This window comes from Lepisma saccharinum, chromosome 19 (genome assembly GCF_977018435.1).
Source record: "Lepisma saccharinum chromosome 19, izLepSacc3.1, whole genome shotgun sequence".
NCBI classification, from domain to species: Eukaryota; Metazoa; Arthropoda; class Insecta; order Zygentoma; family Lepismatidae; genus Lepisma; species Lepisma saccharinum.
Window position 1 is genome coordinate 37,969,215 of NC_139247.1, and position 15,675 is coordinate 37,984,889.

Below are 15,675 nucleotides of genomic sequence, written 5' to 3' on the forward strand. Positions count from 1 at the left end.
GACACACAAAGAATACCCATGAACAGGCCACCAGGTTTATTAAAATGTACATGTTAGGGATACTTTTTTAACCTTATGGAGCCTGAGGATCATGTTCTGCGCCCCCCCCCCCCCCCCCCCCAGTTAGGTCCCAAGTTACGCTGCTGCTGCAGATTATGGGCGAAATGGAAAGCTAGAAACTGTTGGTATGTGCGTCTATTGTGGATATTGTTTGCGTTTAAGAGATCATTGCATAGAGCTTGGCGGTAAACACAATTACCTGGTAAGATAGAAGTTACGAGTTCGATTCACGGCTGGAACCACATAGTAACATTTCCGATTAATCTATCTATAAACTGTACAATAATACTTGCGTTGCCTACTTTTTCAGTGCGAAAATACCAATATTCTGAAGAAAATGATCACATGCATAGAAATTAGGAGGCTCACCTTGTATACGATATGCAACTCCGTTCTCACACAGACATTTTTTGTTCATACCCCACTTTTTGTGATTGCCTACGTGAAATAAAGTTGCCTTGTGACTAGACGATCATCGCCAGCAGTCGGTTTTATGGCTATTCTCTTCGACACACTATTTGATTTTGTGGCTAATCTTGCCTGTTCTCCTCGAATTTGTGTTCAGTGCCGTCTAGTCATGTTTTCTAGTTATCCCATTCTCTCCTAGTCACTTCCCTGCGTATTCAACGTCAGTCTGTGTGATTCCCCCATTAGTCCAAGTCAGTTTTATGTTTATTTCAATCAATCTCAGTAAGCTTTGTATTTATTTTTCCATCAGTGTCAGTAGCTAAGTTTTAATTTTATTTCAATCAGTTCCTATAAGTTTTTGTATTTTATTTTCATCAGCTCCTGTAAGTTTTCTCTTTATTTTGGTTAGTCCATGTAAGTTTTGTCTTTTATTTCGATTAGTCCATGTAAGTTTTGTCTTTTATTTCGATTAGTCCATGTAAGTTTTGTTTTCATTTCGATTATTCCCTGTAAGTTTTGTTTTCATTTCGATTAGACCATGAAAGTTTTGTTTTCATTTCGATTATTCCCTGTAAGCTTTGTTTTCATTTCGATTAGTCCATGAAAGTTTTGTTTTTATTTCGATTAGTCCATGAAAGTTTTGTTTTTATTTCGATTATTCCCTGTAAGTTTTGTATTTATTTCGATTATTCCCTGTATTTTTTGTTATTATTTGGATTAGTCCATGTACGTTTTCTTTTCATTTCGATTGGATAGTTTTGTTTTTATTTCGATTATTCCCTGTAAGTTTTCTTTTCATTTCGATTAGTCCATGTATGTTATGTTTTTATTTCGATTAGTCCATGTATGTTATGTTTTTATTTCGATTAGTCCCTGTAAGTTTTGTTTTTATTTCGATTATTCCCTGTGAGTTTTGTTTTCATTTCGAATAGTCCCTGTGAGTTTTGTTTAATTTCGAATAGTCCCTGTAAGTTTTGTTTTCATTTCGAATAGTCCCTGTAAGTTTTGTTTTCATTTCGAATAGTCCCTGTAAGTTTTGTTTTCATTTCAATTAGTCCCTGTAATTTTTGTTTTAATATGTTTTAGGTTTATTCCCATTCATTATTTCTGAAAAATCAATATAATGAAATGGGTCTTGTAGGAGTAATTTCAAAAACAGCTGTAAATCATTCGATTGGTTTATTTTACTTCACTTTTCTGACACTTTTGGCTAATCGCGAACAGAGCATAATTGATGATATGATGAAGTGACACTAACAAAGACACCTGTGCCTAAGCCAGGATTCGAATCCTGGATCCCTGACGTTGTAACGCCTTGCTCTAACCTCTCCGTCCCGGTGGTCAGCTAGGTCATGAGTCTCATCAAAAATGTATGTATCACCACTAATATGTAACATAATATAAATTCTCGAATTTACATTGTACCACAACTCTTATTAGCTTACTTCCATCCTACGTAGATCGCAAAATGATGTTTATTTGTACACTTGCCAATTCACTTTATTCCGAGAAAATGATGTGACTTATTTTGGAACACTCTGTGTATCATGTTAAAAAGTTGCTCTTATACGTAAATCCACACTTATTGGTGAAATTTATTAGCATTTGGCAACCCTGCAGAGGATATACATTTCTCCCTCTACTCTTTCGGTGCGGGGGAAAAAAGCAAACTCGCTCTCCGCTTTCCTAAACAGATTGCCCCCCAGCCCCCCCTGAAACAAATTCCCTACATTGAAAGAGCTAACTATTGTAATCAACGTTAATTAAAGTCTGCTAATCATTTATTTCGCTAATTAAATTTCGCTCATCATACATCATAATTAAGGTCTGAGCTATTTGTAGCTAATAAGACGGAGGAGCGAGCCTCATCAGGGCTGGCCGGCGGATCCTTAACATCTCCGGAGTCGAGAAGATAATTCGCGTTGATGGATGAGCCAGGCTGGGAAGAGAAATATAAACAGGAGAAGGGGAGGGGGGAGAGTAAAGAAAAACAAAAAAAACAGAAGACGGGCGTATTACGGAAGCTGCAAAAACCAGGAGAGGAGAGAGAGAGAGAATGAGAGGGAATGAAAAGTTACAGCGAGTCTTTTTTTACGCTCCCGCAGTTCAAAGTAACGAATTTTCCTCAGGATAAGAGCGAGTGCGCGAAATGAGACTCGTATCTCACTTCTGGGTGGAAATCTGTGGGAAATGAAACCGTGGAATGAGGTTGAGATGGAGGTGGGGCTGTTTTGGGGGCTTTGTCCCCCTTCCCCCTTTTTTCTTCTTCGTTCCCTTCATCGGCGGAAGGGAGGAGAGGAGTTGAACTGGCAAAAAAGAAGCCCGCGTCTGATGTATTAATTTTTTAAATGCCGGAGATAACTTGCGTTTTGCCGAGAGTTGTCTTGGAGACTTCGCTGCCTAGGAGGTGGGAGCTTCTGACAGTTTCCAGTAAAGTTTTTCCAAGTATCGACACCTCTATGATGGTGTAAGGCTCTTTGCAAAGACACCCACGTATACTCTGTCCCGGGAATGTATGGAGGGAGCGAACGAAAGCAAGTCTCTGCGCAAGTATTGACTCGAGAGGGTTCGACCAATGAACTCGTGCGAGGGAACGGGATTGCGTGGAGGAGGAAAGCGACTTCCGTAATTCCCGGGACGTCCTAGGATCCGGCGTGGAGACCGCCTTTATGGCAGTGACCATCTGTTGCCGCGTTTACCTACGAAGGGACTCGCGGTCAAACAACAAATTAGGCCTACTGCTTGGGCAAGAAGTCCCTCCCCAAAGCAGCCAGCAGGGAAACAGGATTTTGTCAAAATAACCGTTCTACGCTGTGTATGGACGCCGGTTGGTACAGCGGCACCATAATAGCCCTCATCCGTGTGTACTACACGCAAAGATTTGTTACCGTGGTTTTGCCTCCGATCGGAGAAATGTAGGGGGGGGGGGTGGCGTTAAAAGGAGTCGAGAAGAATGCATGAAATCAATCAATCGGCATCTCTATGGTGTTGATACAAAAGTAAGATCTGGTCACACTCTTCAGGGATGGTCCAAGAACTGAGACTCTGTCCGGAAGTAAAAAATACAGGTTTGAAGTGTGGAAGTGACGTCACCTAGAGCAGTTCGAAAGCTCCAATTGAAAGAGCTATCGAGACCATGGCACGGATCGTTGCAGGCTTGAATACTTGACTCGTGCACTCGTTTTTCATTTGTTTAAAATCACGGAAGTCGAAAGTCAGCCACATGTTGGTTGAAGTTATTCTACCTAGGTAATGTGTGGAAATGTTAGTACAAGAGCTTTGTAAAATGCTATGTGATTTGTATGGTGAAAAACAAGTGTTTATAATTCGGGAGAAACAATGTGTTTATAGTTTTATGTGCTGGTCGTATTAGGCGCTGCAGTCAAATTGCAATTCGAAAGACTTTAACTTGGAATTCAGTGCTTCCAAACTAAAAACCGAGACACAATGGTCGACCACAAGGGGGGGTGGGCATTGCCCCCCTAACCTTAGACGGAAATGAGTTCAAGGGGGTGCAAGCTTTGACGGTCAAGTGTACCTGCAGGGGACAATTACCGCTCACAACTTCAAATTTTATGCAAATAAAAATACTTTTGGTAAAATTTTCTTGCTCGCTTCTCTCGCAATTCCTGCTTTTCTCAGTCTTATCAAATTCAGAACGTAGCTAGGGGGAGGAAGGAGTCGGTCCTGGTGGCCGAACGATCTAAATGAAAATAAGTTGTAAAATTGATTGATTGATTTGTGTTTTTTTAAGTCCACTTTATGCATAGAAAGGCTAATCTGGACTGGACCTACAGTTTAAAGTGGGACCCGAACCACTGTGCCATGTGCCTCCACCAGGTATCGAACCCGGGACCCCTTTAACCCAAGGCGACGGTGTTACCCTACACCATCGGGGAGGCACAAAAGTTGTAAAAGAGAGAATGCATTGGCGTCCCGTGAAATTATTTGCGCCCTATCAATTCAATATTGATTTCAGCCTGCAAAAAAAAAAAAAAAAATTGTATACAAAAATTCCTTGGTCGCTTCGCTCGCAAAGTTTCATTGTTCTCTGTAATGCATTGTGAATTATCAGACATAGTAATCAGTAGGGAGCGGAAGTTGATGACCTAATAAATATAGGTATATATGACGTATAGAATGTCCTAAAAAATTGCAAAAATGACGTAAAAAATGCAAAAAAATTACCTATAAATTTGTTAGTTTCGGGTTAAAAATGAAAATAAAAAGGAAATTAAACAAAATTTATTATTTTAAAAAATTATCTGATCTTAAATCTGAGTTTGCCCCAGACGGACACTTGGTGGTTTCCCCCGACACAACAAAGACTGTCACCAGTTCAGCATTTCTTTTGCTCGTAAATTGCAATCCTGTGAGATATATATATATATGTTCACCTTGGTGAGTAGACTCAAGAATATTACCAAAATGAAAGAAGTGACAAAATATGACGAAACAATACACAGAATATTGCAAAATATGACGGGAAAATTACCTAAAACCTGAAAATTGGCAAGAAATGCAAATAAATGCACTTTCAAATTACCTTTTTTGGGTTCTAGACGAAGTGTAATATTGTGTATATTTAATGGGCATCGTGTGTAGTGTGACGTCGGGTAAGGTACGGGATCGAGTCACGCCGAGATGTAGCTTAGATAAATACGATAGGTTTTAAGTTTGATTTCAGCACATAAAGCCGTCATAAACATAAATAAACAAACCTTGCAAATTACTCGTTTTGCTTTCTCCATCAAAACTCCCCCGGCGACCTCTCGTCACCCGGGGACTGCTGGCGTTTTTGATTACACAGCATTTTATTTCCGGCTTGTGACACGTGTCCGAGATGTCAGAAAAGATGACATTTCATCAACTTCCGTTCCCTAGCAATCAGACTTGTCTTAATTGATTTTGTTTTAAATGCATGAACAATTGTTTTGAGGAAAGGAAGTGTACACATTTGAGAGACAATCTATGTATTTTTTTTTATGTTGGTTTATTGTGATATGGATAAATTGGTTGTATAATGTATTTAAATAATATAAGTTGTATATAATATATATTAAAGAAACTTTGAATACGTAGCTACACAATTTAGTGTCCACGTCGCTCCATGTTGCATATATGTGAAACATATATCGTGCATGAAAGTTATACATGTTAATGTAAAAAAGAATCATATTTTGAATGCATTTATCAAGCATTTTCTTTCTACCTCCCTTTTTGCATAATTTACAAGGATAATAACATCTTTGACTCGAGAGGGTTCGACCAATGAACTCTCTACCACTACCAAATACAGTAAAACCTGTCTATCCCGGAACATGATGGTTCCGAGCAAAATTTTCCGTCTTAACAGTTTTCTTTCTTATACAGGGTTGACTTTAAATGCAGTATAGAGCGCTGCAGGAAATAATGGAAAGACAGATTTACATCTCGCATTACTTATAATGTAGAGTACTAATGCATGTACGTACATGAATAAAAATGCGATACTTTCATCAATTTCATCATATCATCACTCATCCCCATCTTCGCAAATTAGACAAAAGTGGCACAAAAAGCGAAGTAAAATGGACACTCACAAACATCTATTCCCATGCCAGGATTCGAACCTGCCGTCGTAGCGCGATGTGCATAGAGGGAAAGAGAAAGATTGAAAGATGGAATAAGAGAGGTGAAGAGAGATTGAGATAAAAGTGAAGAAAAAAGAAAGAAACAAAGATAGATAAGAAAAATAGAAAGATGACGAAAGAACAGATGAGAAATAGACAAAGAAAGGTGGAGAAAGAGTACGAGATGAAAGAAAGAAACTGAATCGTAACAGCTATGAGTATTGTAGCGCATTCTTTCATATCCACAATGTTACCGATAAGCGAGTGGCAACAGAGGCATCTTCCACTTACAGTATTGCAATGTTTTCTTGCGAGCGAAAAAATAAAGGAAAACATTTCCGTCTTACTCAGAATAAAAACATCTCGTTGGTCTTTAAATGGTGTTCCGTTTCCGCCTTAAGCAGGTCATTTTCAGATATATAATTTGGGGACTTTTTTTTTCCGTATTTACAGGTTTCCTTCTTAGAGGTTCCGGGATATGCAGTTTTTACTATAATAATAATGTTGGTCCCGGGTTCGAATCCCGGCTTGGGCATGGATGTTATTATTAACATTATAATTATTATCATTATTATTATTAAAAATATTATCATTATTTTTTATTATTATTATTTTTATTATTGGTACGTTAATCTTGGTACTTGCACCCCCCAGACAAAAATTCGTGGTTGCGCCTCTGATCCGAGACCATTCTCAATCTCAGAGGAAGTTCGCTTCGAGCACGGTCCTGCATCTTTCGGACACGGCCTGAGGTATTTCGTTTCACGTAGTTCTCCGTTATCGCGATTACTGCAACAGGATGTGCTCTAGACCTCGAGCAGGTTGGAGCATATAGAACAGACTTCGGTACCTCGTATGCACTTGTGTAGACTGGATAGCGCTTCGTGCACAGTGAACTTGCCCCTCGCACATCACACATCAATGCTCCTGTCTCGCTTCTCCCTTCCGCACCTCTTACAACGCTATACCGTAACCCTGATTGCTCTGAATGCATACGATACGAGAGCGTGTTTCCACAAATAGGACGAGTTGCCCAGGGTTTTTTTTATATTTTTTTTTATGATATCGTTTATTTGATTATAGAGAGAAAGGACAAGCCTGACGTTTCTAGTGATAGGTGCATTCATTTCAGTAAATTAGTATTTCAACAAAAAACTTACAACAACGACTGGGGGTTGGTCGTGCAGACCACACGTCACCCCGTAGCTGTTTGATGATCTCTCACCTCTGCTGTCGGACTCTGTGGCCGAGTGGTTAGCACATCGCGCTGCGACGCCAAGGGTCCCGGGTTCGAATCCCACTCGGGCTTGGTTGTTTGTGAATGTCCATTCATCAATTTCATCATTTCATCACTCATCCCCATCTTTGCAAATTAGCCAAGAGGCACAAAAACGCGAAGTAAAATAAACTAAATCAATCAACTCTCACCTCTGCTGAGGCATGTGTTAGTGAGGCCGGCAGTCTGTAGGTAGGCCGTGGACCTCAGGGGTTGTTGCGCTACGGGTTTTTGTTAGTATTTCAGCAGAATTGCTTAGTAAAAATGCGCTAGCTTCAAAATTAGAGCGTAAGATGCATAAACCAGATCACATTCTGACATGAGGTCTAAGAATGAATGTTTCCATGAGAAAATATTCCAAATAATGATGCATGCAAAATCTGTATAACCGTTAAAAACTTAACAGGCGGTTAATATTTCAAGAACTGTAATAGTCTTTTTGCGGTTACTGGATGGCAGTTTCAAATTACTAAAGTCTTAGAGAGCTTACAGACCGAAGCCACACCGGACACATCGAACTAACAAGGGCCGTATCCAGCTTGTACAAAAGTAACCTCCGCACATTCAGTACCAACAGACCGAAGCGACACGATACGCAATATTGAGAAAACAGCACAGTCCGAGCGACACACAATCCACAAGTGAGTCGTTCAGCTTGTCGTGTTAGCTTTGGTAGAGTCGAATTACTTTCGGAACATCTCCAACGGACTACGCGAGTCTGTCTAGCGAGCCTAGTGGGCGGATAGAGCGTTAGCAGGGGGCTTAGCGATAGGTTCTGGGTTGAGATGACGTCAGTGCCTCGCTTCGTTGATTGGCTGCTTCGAGAGTTGTGACTCGTTCCGAAGCTTCAAATGCATAACAGGCAAAGATGTTATAGAAATAATCTCCCTCTACGAATGGTTGCATGAAAGAAAATATTTCTACACTCTATCTCGGGATTATTTGGAGCAACGAAAAGAAGTCCTCTGCGCAAGTAGGAGTCGAGAGAGGGCTCCCCTATGATTGATTTATTAAGAACACAACAGGCAGATGCTCAATTACAGTGTTCTGTAAACTATAACTATATTTTTGACAATGCAATTAAAGGCTGAGTGCAGGTGTACTGTAATCACAACGTGGTTTACACTTGCATAAATGTTATTATTAACTGTGACAGGTTACTCATTCATAACAATTATAATAAACTTAACTGATGTAATTATGCAATACATTTAATAATAAAGATAACAGAAATATGCCAAACATGTTCAAGGATATGAGTTTGTTAAATATTCAATAAACACACAGGCACATACACCAATATCTAGGAATTATTTTAGGTTCGTAAAGAAATATGCCAGTGCTATTGTGAGAGAGGGGATATGTGCATGAAGGGAAAACTCGGCTGCAGCTACCAGCCGTTTGCAGCAGCGCGCACTGCGTTGCTCCGCCCACTCGCTTCCTCCCGTTTTCTTCCGTTATGCGCGACCTTGTTCCACAGGTTCCCGGGGGAGAGTGTAAAGGTTGGTTTCCAAGTTGCGCGTGTCGCTTCAGCCTGAAAGCTCCCTATGGGAGCATGCAGACCGAAGCGACAGGCGAGACATGTCGTTTGAGGAATTTACCAATCGAAACCAGGCTTCTGCAACCTGTCATGGCGCTACGTTGCTGCTGATTGGCTCGTTCCCAAGCGACACGTGTCGCCTGTCGCTTCGGTCTGCATTCTACCGTAGATTGACATTTCTCTAGTCATCTTTTTACAGTAATAGATAAGTTAGATGAAACAAAAATATAAGAACACTGCATGACTGCAGCAGTGTAATACTAAGTGAGATTAAAGTGAACTTAAACGTTGAGAAATATTTTTCCAGAAAAAAAAAAGCAACAAAGGTTTTAAATCCCACACTCTGTACAATCAGTCATTTTGTTTATTGGCCTTTGATGACTACCGGACTATCGTGGTTACGTTAATAGTTCGTTTTCCTGTTTTACTGACAGATACAAGTCATTAACGGAAGCAGGAGAATTAGCCATAAAGATGGCAGGAAGAGAAGATGCAACAACAGCCAATCAAACGGAAGAAGAATCCGCCAAACAAAGAAACACAAGATCATCAAATACGAATGATATTTGCGCCGGAAGTAATACAGGAAACTGTGGAAGGTAAGTGCCGTGTTCGTTCTTTTATTTATCTATAAAGCACTTGTTTTACATCGGGTGTCTCGCAAATGCATTTTCTCCCATTAAACAAAGATGGCTGTGTACACATTACGCCGTCGTAAAAAGACTCGAGTAGAATTTGAGTAAATTACGTTATTGCCAGGGGGTAAAAACGAGTCTGGGAGAATTAGAATCGTCGGTTTTCGATGCTGAAATGGGATTTAACGACTAAAGGCTATCTATTTATGACGGTTGTCGCAAACGAGGACACTTTCTGGATGTTATCGATTTGGTCGTAACCTTTTGAGCGACAATGTAGCTATTTGTATATTCTGACCTGCATGTGTCTTCAAAGTTCGACGTGCGTGACGTCACTGATTCGTTAACTTGACATTCCTAGTGAGTGTTGTAGTCCCATAATGTTCACAGGGTCTACGCAAAGTTTCGTGAAACATTAAGACGAGACAATTTTTCCATAAACATTTGATTGTGTTTCCATTTAATATATCTATGAAATTAATTAACTTCTACAAAAGAAAATATTGATAGTAGGATACGTATGATGATGACGTACCCATACTTGACATAAAAGATTCATATTATAATAGAGAAAACATTTTAAAAATAATAAAAATATGAAACGCTTATTTTTAATGATTGTACTTAAGATTTTACCCAGCATGCAAGGACGTATTTATGGGGGTCCAGGGGGTCCGCCCCCCCCCGAAAGTTTTATCAAGTAGTAAAATTAAATAATGAAAAATATATTCGTTTAGCATTTGTTGTATAATTTCCTCAACTTATTGGAAGACAAGGATTATATTGGAATCATACGGCTTTGAAGGACATTACAAAAAAGATTTATGCACACTACTACTCAATATACATAAAATATTAATCAGAAACTTACTTTTCTCCAAACTACATGTAACATCATTTTTGTTATTCGATAAATATTCAATCATCTATTTGACATTAATTTCATTGCCAGGGCACTTGTTTCTATGTAAATTATTCCGATCTTAACTACAGGTAAGGTACTTAATGAATATGCGCTATTATATCTATTTTCTTATAGTCTTTTTAACTATTCGTGTAATAATAATATAATATTAATTTATGTATTGTAAATACTGTAGTATTAATTTGATTTAATATAATTATTTTAATTTAAACATTATTATTATATTATTATTATTATTAATTAATAATATTATTAATTAATTAATAATATTATTCCTGAGACACTTGCTTCAGAACCCCCGAAACATATTTCTAGATACGTGTCTGCCAGCATGTTATTGCTTTATTGATATGCAGATGTTAAGATCTGTGACTCAGTTGTTAGCATATGCAGATGATGTAGACTTATCAGTTAATATCAATTAAGAATAATGCTAAAATATTTTTCAAAACTGCTAAAGAGATAGGTTTGGAAGTTAACAAAGAGAAAACTAAATATATGCTTACAGGCCGAAACCAAGTGTTAGGTAATAATCAAAATCTAATTATTGATAACAACTCGTTCGAACCAGTTTCCAAATTCAAATACTTAGGAGTAATATTAACAAATGAAAATTATATTAAAGAGGAAATAAAAAGTAGGCTTAATTCAGGAAATGCATGTTACTTCTCTCTTCATAAACTTTTGTCTTCTCGTTTAATATCTAAGAAACTAAAAGTTAAAATATACAAAACAGTAATTTTGCCTGTAGTATTATATGGATGTGAAACTTGGTCCCTTACATTGAAAGAGGAACATAAATTGAGAGTATTTGAAAATAAGATCCTTAGGAAAATATTTGGACCTAAAAGGGATGAGGAGACAGGTGAGTGGAGAAGGTTACATAATTTAGAACTACATAATTTGTATTCATGTCCAGATATTATTAGAATAATTAAATCAAGAAGACTTAGGTGGGCAGGCCATGTGGCACGAATGGGAGAGGAAAGAGGAGTTTACAGGATTCTTGTTGGGAAACCTGATGGTAAGAGACCTGTAGGAAGGCCAAGACGAAGATGGAGGGACAACGTTGAGATGGACCTAAGGGAAATCGGTAGGGATGGAAAAGAGTATATAGATCTTGCTCAAGATAGGGAAAGATGGAAGGCCTGTGTTGCTGCAGCCATGAACCTTCGAGTTTAAGAAGGCTAGAGAGTTAGTTAGTTAAATGTTAAGATCCATGCGTGACAGACTGGAAGACACTAACAAACAGAAAATTTTGGCGGAATGCGGCGAAACAATATCGTTAATATCAGCAAATGTAGTGAATCGAAAATGCGAAGGAGGAACTACGTAGATTTGTGCGGAGCAAAATAAAGGTCAGGATTGGCCTGGTTCAGACTTAGGGATGGACACATGTTAAACTCAAACGGGAAGATGGGAGCGAAGAATGCCCGCTATGCGGTGAAGACGAAACGAAATTTCACATTCTCCTCCAGTGCAAAGAAACAGGGGAGGCAAGACAAAAATATATCAGGGAAATAAATGAAGATAACATTGAGAATATAATGACAATCGATATTAGGAGGGAGAGACCGAGAGGGAGGGAGGCGCAAATAAGGAATCTGGGAATTTGTGCATTGCCCCCAACCTTGGTCGGAAATGAGTTCTAGGGGGCAAGGGTGGCAAACATTAACGGCCAAGTGTACTTGCAGGGGACAATTACCGCCCAGAGCTTCAAATTTTATGCAAATAAAAATACTTTTCCTAATTTTTTTTGCTGGTAGAGGGGACGGCGGGAGACGGCCCTGGGCGCCGAACGATCTAAATGAAAAAAAGTTGTAAAATTGATTGACCGGTATGTGTTTTTTTTTGTAGTCTACTTTATGCACAGAAAGGCTAATTGAGACTTGACCTATAGCTTGAAGTGGGTTCCGAACTACTATGTGTCTCCGCTGGGTATCGAACCCGGGACCCTTTGATCACAAGGCGACGATGTTACCTCTGCACCATCGGGGAGGCATAAAAGGTGTAAAAGAGAGAATGCATTGGCGGTCCGTGAAATTATTTGCACCCTATTAAATCAATATTGATTTCAGCCTGCAAAAAAATTGGATCTAAAAATTTTCTTGCTCGCTTCGCTCACAATTTATATTTGTTCGTTGTAATGCATTGTAAATCACCAGACAGAGAAATAAGACTTGTCTTAATTGATTTTGTTTTAAATGCATGAACAATTGTTTCGAGGAAAGGGAGCGTGCACATTTGAGACAATTTATGTCATTTTTGCTTTTGGTTTATTGTGAGATGGATGAATTGGTTGTGTAATGTATTTAAATAAGATATGCTGTATATAATATTTATTAAAGAAACTTTGAATACGTACACAATTTAGTGTCCACGCCACTCCACGTTGCATATATGTCAAACATATATCGTGCATGAAAGTTATGTTAATGTAAAAAAGAATTATATTTTGAATGCATTTATCAAACATTACTAATAGTAATAATAATGTTGGTCCTGGGTTTGAATCCCGGCTTGGACATGGATGTTTGCGAGTATCCATTCATCATTTCCATCTTCGCAAATTAGGCAAAAGTGGCACAAGAAGCGAAGCAAAGTAAAGCAAATCAATAATAATAATAATGTTATAATAGCATCATTATTAGCATTATTTTTATTAACATTCTTATTATTATTATTAAAATTATTATTATTATTGGTACGTTTATCCTGGTACTTGCCCCCCCCCCCCCGACAAAAATTCGTGGATGTGCCTCTGTTGTGATCTCTCAAGCAGTGTGAAGAGGAAGTACACTGATAGGAGGAGGAGTTACGGAAAATGCACTTAAATTTTTCATCCTTGCATGCGTATGTAAACGCTCATACCTGAAAATAAATTCTATTCTACATCTGATCAAATACCCGTAATTCGTTACATCTGATGAAGCAAGCAACTCTAAGAGGTTATTTTTGATCAAGTAAGCTTAAATGTAACTTCTGATTAAGTAACTGCAACGTGTTACTTCTGATCTAACATGTAAGGCTTTACTTATGATCAAGTCATCGTATTGCGTTACTTTTGGTTAAAGTAACTAACGTGTTACTTTTGTTTAGATAAGTAACACGTTATATTTTGGTTAGATTAATTGCAACGCGTTAAACTCGGTAAAGTAACTATAACGCGTTACTTTTGAATGTAAATAAAGTAACTTGTAAGTAATTTTCCCCGTTCTGCTGTGACTTCAGCAGCGATCACATCAGATTAAAGTTCACAGAAAGCATTTACTTGTTACTCGCTTGGCTTCTGTTTATGTAGCAATGCAGAGTTAAACACAGGCCGTAATTGTCAGGTAGACCGAGTAATGATGGTCCACTGGAGTTGAACGTAGGACCATGCATTTTTCACGCGCATCTCCCCTCGATCATAAATGGCCGACCTCCAAGGGTCTTTCCCGGGACCGGATAACGACTCCATTTTAGGCGAACAACGATCCGCCATCCTGGAAGTTGATTCCGTTACCACGTTGCCTCCCTGAAAAAAAATTACTTACGGTCACAACACGGACCGACAGTTACGGGGTTAGCTTCTAGCGGCCGAAGCGCTGTATAAAATATACCAACTGGGACGCCCGTACGCCATTCTGCGATGCTGTTTTGTTGCCCTGGGACTCGAACCAATATGGCGCACTTGCAGCTTCTCTGAATGGATCGTTTTCGAAGCGTCACTCTCGTGTCCAATTTTTCCACGTTCAAACGATGTCATGCTATCCTCCCCTTCACCCTGAAGCCTTTCCAATACAGGCTCCTAAACGGTGAACTTCGACTCCCTAGAGGGCGCCAGGGAAAAACTGGTGGAAATGCGGATAAGGTAAAAAAAAAAAGTGGCAAATTGCTTGTTCAATGACAACACTGAAACACGCAAAATAATTTGTCCACTTTGTTTGCTTCAGGATGATACTAATTGAGTTCTATAGTAGGGAATGTGAACTTAGGCGCTCTGGTACAAGTGCGCTGGTGCCATGTATGTAAAAGTAAAATGACGGTGGACACACGCTGTTTCCCGCACAAGATGTGGCAACGTTTACCATGCAGTGTTGCCTATAGGGCAAGGTCGGCAGCAAGATTATTTATCAGGGGGGACAGCAGTGCTTAAAGTGGGAGAAACGTGGGGTGATGCGTTCCCTCACTTAAGAGAATTCTCATAAAGCAACCCCCGTATTAGGATCATTTGCACTGACACTTGTCTGCTGTCTTTCACGGCAGTTCTCGTCTCTGTTTTCATGCTACAATTTCAAAATTTGAATTGCATGAGGTCTTTCCAGATATCTTGGCGGCTGGGGAACAGCGAATCAGCAATCGGTTGAATTTTCTTCGACTGAAATCGGGCATTTTCGAGTCACAAGGTACCGAACGTTGTTCGCGGGACAAAACAAATGAGCGTTGGGTACACCACATGTTGCCAAACGTACTGTAAACCACGAGAGAGTCTTCTCGGTATTTCCAGAACCAGAAATCAGCGGAGTTTAATGGTAGACAACTACTCACGTAGTCCTACACGAGGGATTTTCACACGCAAATTGACAACTGGCAAAAATAGAAGTACGCTTGGCAACGTTGCTTCCGGAGTGTTGACGCCCATCGAGCCACACACCCCCGAAGATGATTGAGGGATAGAAAGGGCCAGAAATAGCCGTCAAGGTCAGCCGCCAGATGGAGTTGCATTCAGTATAGCACATTCTATGCCATCACTATGCCCATGGTCGTCCAGAACACTCGGACAATTGCTAATAAATTTGGCAACCATGTTCGCCTTGCTTTTATTTCATTCACCTTAACGTAGAACGTATTTTTTCTGGCTTTTTCATAGTAATAATTACCGATTCAGTCCTCTTTATAATTAAACGTCAAAATAATGAACGAATTTAAATTATCGCCCGTTTTGGTAACTGCTAAATTAAGAAATATAATGGGTCAGGATATGCTTTGAAGAACGGACGCCATCTTTGAAAATACTCAATGATTGTAGACTCGTTCTCGGAATGTGAGGGATATAATCCCCTTCCTTCTGTCATGTTTTCTGCACTGTTAAATGAGTGTACTTACTATTAGCTTTAGTACTAATAGTAAAATTATATTTTATGTCGAGGAAGGGGGTGCAGATTTTTGCCCAAGGCATCGTTTCCAGGTGACACCATACAGGCTGGTGAATAAATTATTTTAAATGCTAGCCGATA